This window comes from Hipposideros armiger, unplaced genomic scaffold (assembly GCF_001890085.2).
Source record: "Hipposideros armiger isolate ML-2016 unplaced genomic scaffold, ASM189008v1 scaffold_507, whole genome shotgun sequence".
NCBI classification, from domain to species: Eukaryota; Metazoa; Chordata; class Mammalia; order Chiroptera; family Hipposideridae; genus Hipposideros; species Hipposideros armiger.
In genome coordinates this window covers 810,303-817,021 of record NW_017731857.1, presented here as the reverse complement: position 1 = coordinate 817,021, position 6,719 = coordinate 810,303, and positions in this window count along the sequence as shown.

The window sequence follows — 6,719 nt, the reverse complement described above, 5'->3', positions numbered from 1 at the left end:
ATTTTCAAAGTTTACCTAATCAAAACTTAAAACTTACAGCTTACGAGTAGTTAAAATAGTAAAACATTGAGGGAGAAACATTAAGGTATAAGTAATAATATAAACACAGTATATTACACCTTTATTAGAGTAAAAAGGAACAAATGTAAGATGTATTAACTTGAACCAACTCTGTATGTAGTCAAAGGTTAACTGCCTTCTATTGTAGCTGGCCATGAACACACAAGGGACAACCATTATATTGAGGTAAACATACTTGTGTGGCCGTTTATGGATCTTTTATAGCATAATGATAACTGAAGAATATCCAGTACCTGCTGAGATCATAGCATCATATTATTTTAATGAGCACCGGCTGCTCTATCATGTTGAAGGTTCAAATAAGGTCACATCTCCCTTTAATAACCCAGTTAATCATGGGATGTGCAGGAACTCTGCTTTCTCCCTCGGGGGCCTCTCCCCAAAACACAAGCAGGCTACAAAGTCCAGCGGGGCCAGTCCTGTTCCAAACATCTTGCCAGCAGAATCTAGAGATTGGTCCGCTGATGGATCTCACATTTTCTGAGGTCACTTGTTTTGTGAATGCCTCTGGTTCACACTGATGAGTTCAGCCACAGCTCCCCAAAGCACAGCTTTCTTGCCAGGATAAGCCACACATTCTGCTGGACTAGCTGTCAATAACATAGACCCTGATATTGGGCCTGGGAGTTAGTCAGCCCTTTCCTTCTTGGCAAGATTTCCCTTGCAGACCATTGCAATCTCTTCCAGAGAATCAGAACCCCCAAAGGGTAATAATTGTAAGTCTCCATGTGTCTCCCAAAGCTCCTGGCTCCCCGTGCAAATTTTCCCACCTTCTCCTCAAAACATACCACTCCCGCATACCATGGAGTATTGGAAAGATCATACTTTGCTAGGTCAAAAACAAAACAATGCCAACCAAAAATAAATGTTAAAATGAAGGAGCAATGCACCCTTAAACCAAGAAAATATGCTTCGGATGTATATGCTACTGTAATCTAGGCTGAGAGGTGACCCACGTTATTTAAATGGCAATCTCTCTAGGTAAACTTTAATTTGGTACTAAGCAGTCAAACAATATTCAAAGTACCTAGCGTTGAAAACCAGTGTATTTCCCTATGCCTTCTTGCACTAACCTTACTTTCTTCCAAGCTTGTAGGAAAATTCTCTCTATTTCTGGAGAAAGGAGAAAACTGACATCACTCCATAACACACTGGCACAGAGTGGGGCCACCCGGGCAGCTTTAAAATACATATATTTCATGGTACATTCAGCCAAGAATTTAAGCCAAGAATTCAGCCAAGCTCTTAATTTTCTCTTTGTCATAATTTAACTTCCTGTATTTTTAAAATCCTTATTGAACTTCAAAGGGTCTCATTTTGGAAACAAATTATGAATCAAATCTAAGTTATCTGACTAGGATACAGTAAGAAACAATGTGAATTTGTTGTAGGTGGGTTACAATTTATTTCCCTCATGTTTGGCAAGCCTTGGCAGTTTGACTATAATTCAATATAGACTTAATATCTGAACCATATAAAATCAAACAAACCAAAAAAACTCTTTAGTTATCTTTCCACCAACTTTTGAATATGATGTTTTTAGATTCTGCATCTTCATGGTAGGGACTTTTAGATACACTTTCTTTAAAAAACATGTCTGGTTTTTATTCTCCTGAAACCCATACTTGCACTCTTTAATCATCAGAGCTGGAAGTTATTTTCTTCTATACCTTTTAACTTAAAATCTTATTTAGGGGAACAAAGACTTTCTGTTTCTGGCCATTTATGAAGTCTCCTTTTGGATTTTGAGAATTAAACATTGTTATTTGAAATGTACGTATTTTTAAATTTCTCATTTAAATCTTGATGTCTCTAGATTTCTATGTAGTATAAAAGACTGTGAAATGCCATATGTTAGCTCTGAACACTTTACATACAGTCTCCAGTGATTTGCTAAGCAGTATTCTTAATTAATGAAGCACTCAAACATGAAAATTTCTTTAGGATTATACTGAAAACCACTCAGGGTAGAAACTCTGCCACTGATAACTCAGTCTATCCTGACAAAGGTTTTTCAAAATGTTTTAGAAGCTTATTTTCAAGGTGAAAACCCCTCGTATATGGCACTCTCAGACACTTACTTCAGGTGGATTTTATGCCAGAGTCAGCACATTAGTTACACTCCATCTGGCATTGGAGGAAAGAAGGTCCTTTGCATTAATTAGGACTTTTTGCAAGTGACAGAAAAACACCCCTAAGTAATTCAGACAATGAAGGGCATTTATTGGCTCACATAATTCAAAGTCCCAAGATAGACAGCCTTCAGACACAGTTTGAGTTCACAATTCAAATGGTCTTACCAAGAAGGACATCTGGTTCTCCAGGGCGTCTCACCACTCTCCGCCCTGCCCCAGCAGCTCCAGGTGGCAAAACCGCAGCAGCATTCTAAGACCGCGCAGCTTCACAGCACACCTTCTAGGGTAGCTGGCTCCTTCACAAGTCTTAGGATTCACCATTTCTGACAAAAGTTGGATAATTTGCCCATCACTGAATTAATCTCTGTGGCCAAGGCGATGGAACATATCCATAGCCTTAAATTAATCAGCCACTCCCACCCCCTCCCAGAGATGAGGCTGATCCCTTGGGCAGGAGTGAAATTCCTGCTGTACCCTGGTGGCAGGAGATGGGTGATGGATGTAGGAAGAGGCATCCATGAGATACCCATGACACCCTTTCTCCCCATGCTCTGTTCTTTCCCAAACCCCTTTAGTAGGAGACCCATGAATGTAGGTAACAGCTACCCAGGTGTCAGCACCTGATTTGACTGCTTTCAGATGGGTGTCCTCCAGGGCAGCCTGTTGTCTCTGGCTGTTTCTACAGGGCAAACAGATGTTTGTGGTACTCGCTGATTCATTCAGCCATCAGGTCATTATTTCGTTCACTCATTTGCTCATTCAATATATATTTCCGTGCCAGGTATTGTGTTTTCCTTTCCATGTCTTCATTTAGGACTGAATGGAGGTGCTGGGCCCACCTGGGGGGGGGTGGAACCCAGGTAGAGCCAGTGTGCTCATGGGTGATGAGAGCAGAGGGGACAATGTCTGAGTAACTTTCCTCGCTAATACGCAGGCCTGCCAAGAGCTTTTCTTTATGAGCTTATAACTCCATGCTCACTCTTACCTAGAAATGCCTGGAGATTTTCAAAGTCGCTAATTAGCTATTCAAAGATAATCCTTGGGAAGCTCCTATTTCAAACCAAGTACCTTTTCATGGTATTTTAAATTTTTCTCCTTAGATAATAAAGCTAATTGTTGCCATTTATTCAATGTCTACTAAACAGTACTTATTCATTTTACTTAACATCATTTTATTAAATCTTTACAACAAACCTCCTAGGCAGGAATTATGATTTTACCCACCACAAAATGAAGGCATGGAGAGGCCAAGTAAATTTCTCAAGGTCAAAAGTAACCGAACAGGATATAAACCCAGATCTGTTCAAGGCCAAAGCCAATATTTATTCCATGGGCTTCTCTTCCCCACAGGTACTGCACCCTCTCAGTAAATATATTGTTTTTATTAGGTATTAGGTCACACTTAACCCCATCTATGACATCAATGTCTATTCACTTTAGTAACTCTTTCTGAAACTGATATCTAGACGGGGACTGGATCTACAATACAAGACCATGTGATAGAATTGCATTTTACTGGGGCCTAGGAGCAGAACTTGGGTTTCCTGGCTCTCAGCTTAGAGTCCTTTTCCGGATCCCACAAAAGAAAATGTGACACAGACCCTTCTTGTGCTCGCATTGTAGTTGGGGAACAAGACTTGCAGAAGACAACTCTATCCATGGTTGTCAAAGCAAATTGTACAAATATAGTCAAGTGTCAAAAGTAAAGAACTGCAGGACGAACCTGGAGTGTGCACAGCTTCTGTGATTTCTTTTCATAGTTTTTGGGAGAAGTCTTTTTTCGTCTTGCCTCATTATTCCACAGGGAGGAACTCCATTCAGAATACCCTGCCTGCTGTAGAAGCAAGTTATCTGATTGGTGGATGGCAATGATGCACGTTCCTTGATTGGGTAAAATTAATCTATTTAAAATTGGCAAGGCTGCAAGCATCAGCGATGCATTCTCTTTCCTCTGTGGCAGACCAGTGCAAGACGGTGATCCTGGACGGATACACCTGCTCAGGTGCTTGGTCACATGGTCACTGCGGGCACAAGACACTAGCCAGTTCTGCCCTTTGGGCTGTAGGTATAAACCCGCATTCTGCAATCAGCTGCCGCTGTCACCTCTGTCTGTTAGTCTCCTCATCTCATTTCTCAGTTGCTTCAGAAGTCCACAGGGGAAGTGAGAAGTGTTATTATTTATTGACCTCTTAAAACTCCCAAAATATAGAGCATCCACTTTCTTCTTTATTTCAAATCCAGCAACCATCATGGCTTATCACTGAGTCAAAGGAACTCAACATAAAACTTCTTTATCAATATTTTAATTTGCATTATAAATGCTCAGCAATGATTTAGCAAGATATACCTTGGTAAAACATATGACTGCTTTTCCTGGGGCCCTTGGCACTTTATGACTGGAGCAGAGGTGCTGTGGCAGCTGATATCCCAACCCGACCCTTGCTCTGATTTCAATCACAGCTGCTGAGGTGCAGAGTTCCCTATGAGCTCAGACTAGCCCACCTCAGGCAGATGTCCTGTGTTCCATTGTCAACCCCAGAGCCCTCTCCCCAGCTGCGAGGCTGCTCACCAACATGCAAACATGGCCTGGAATTGTGGGGAGTTGAGGCCCGCGGGGGCAACCCTCAGGCAATGAGCCTTTCCTTTGTGTGGACAATTCTGGGAGGCACTGCTAATACTTCTCAGGAGGTCCCAATGGAACTGAACCCCTTTTCCCACAGAAGTGATGGCTAATACACACTTGTATTGGCATTTCCTCCTTTCCTGTCTCTGCTCTCTCACTCCTGTTTCCAAGGATCACCTCTTAATTATACTAACTGTACTCAAATCCTGCTTCTGCCTTTGGGGAGCTCCGAGCTAAGGCAATGACTAAAGAGAATATAATCCATGCAGGAGAGGCAGACTCTTCCTTCCTTGGGTAGACAGTCCCACCCCAACCTAACCCAACACACAGGACAATACCACCCCCTTGACACACACTCGTGTGCACACACACTCATACACAGGTGTGCATATATAGATACACACACAGAAACGCACACACAAAGATACAGACACACATAGGCGCACATACACACTCAGAAGAGACAGACACAGACACACGCAGAGACACGTACGCACAGAGAGGCACCTGCAGAGACACACACAGGCAGAGAGAGACACACACAACACAGACACACACAGAGATACACACATACATGCAGACACAGACACACACAGAGCAGCTTCAGGTCATTGCGTCTGGCCAGGTTTAGCGTCACCACCTAAGAAAGACACCTCAGAATAAAGAAAGACCATCTCTCCATCAAAACCACACCCGTGAATGCTGGCCTTTTCTCAGCATCTGGGCTTATCCAGCTAAAATATTCTAAGTTGTCCTGTTCACGATAATCGGGCAACGGCTTCAAGTGCAAGACACCTTATAACGCTGTGAGAAAATGTCAAGGTCTTAGCCGAGCTGAATCACAAACACAGTTTCAAGTTCCCCTGCTGGCTTGTCTCGGCTTTGAACCGTTCGACAATACCATCTGACACTTGTTGTTGTCCTTTCCCCATTTTAGCCAGTGGTCTTTTCATTTGGACCCTGACCCATATTATTTCCTACACTACCCTCCTGTTCATTCTTTTCTTTGGATTATTGCTATTGAGTTCTCCTTGGAGTTTTTGGAGGAATCAATCTGGCTTTTTACATTTGGGTTCCGGGCTATTCCTTGAGGTCCTGGATGAAACAGTTACTTTGGAAGCGACTTCCCACCATCTCCCCTGTCTCATCACAGCCACAGCCTAGAATCCTGCTCGATTTTTATCTCCACCTTTGGCCACCTTCTCTTGAAGTCTCCACATTTGGGGTCCTGTTGCAGACTGGGTTCCCCAGAAGCGAACCCTGAGATGATCATACAATATGTTTTTTAGGAAATATCCTCAAGTTTAACACCTGGGTGGGGGTGAGGGACCAGAAGCGGAATGCAGCAGAGGGAGAAGATGGGCTGCAGCCCAGACACAACAAGGCCCCGCCCCGCAGAGTCTGGAGGTTGGGGAAGTTCCTGGGAGCCGTCCTGAGGTGGGCCAGCAAGCTGGCCTGCAGTACCTCCACGTAGACCAGTCACTGGATGCAGGCCGCTCAGAAGAGATCGTGACCTTGGGCGTGGCTGATTGGCTCAGTCTAGGTAATTCCTAAAGAGGGCTGACAGCTGCCAACATTCCCAGCAGCTGAGGAAATAAATCCTTCAGCCTTGAAAGGGTGGGGCGAGGGTGGGGTCTGGGCAGCTCCAGTGCATCACTCACAGTCCTGCAGCCCTTTCCACACCTTGTTCTCCTACTGGTCACTCTTTGAGATTGTGGCCCTAAGCTCTGTCTAGAGCTCTTTAGGTTGAAAAAGCAAAGACTTAGCAACGTCTTAAAAAACAAACAGAAAAACCTATAAAAAATTGTGGTACAAGGGAAGCCTATTTTCTTACAAAACTAAAATAGAAACGTAAGGTCTTTGATTTCATTTATTTATTT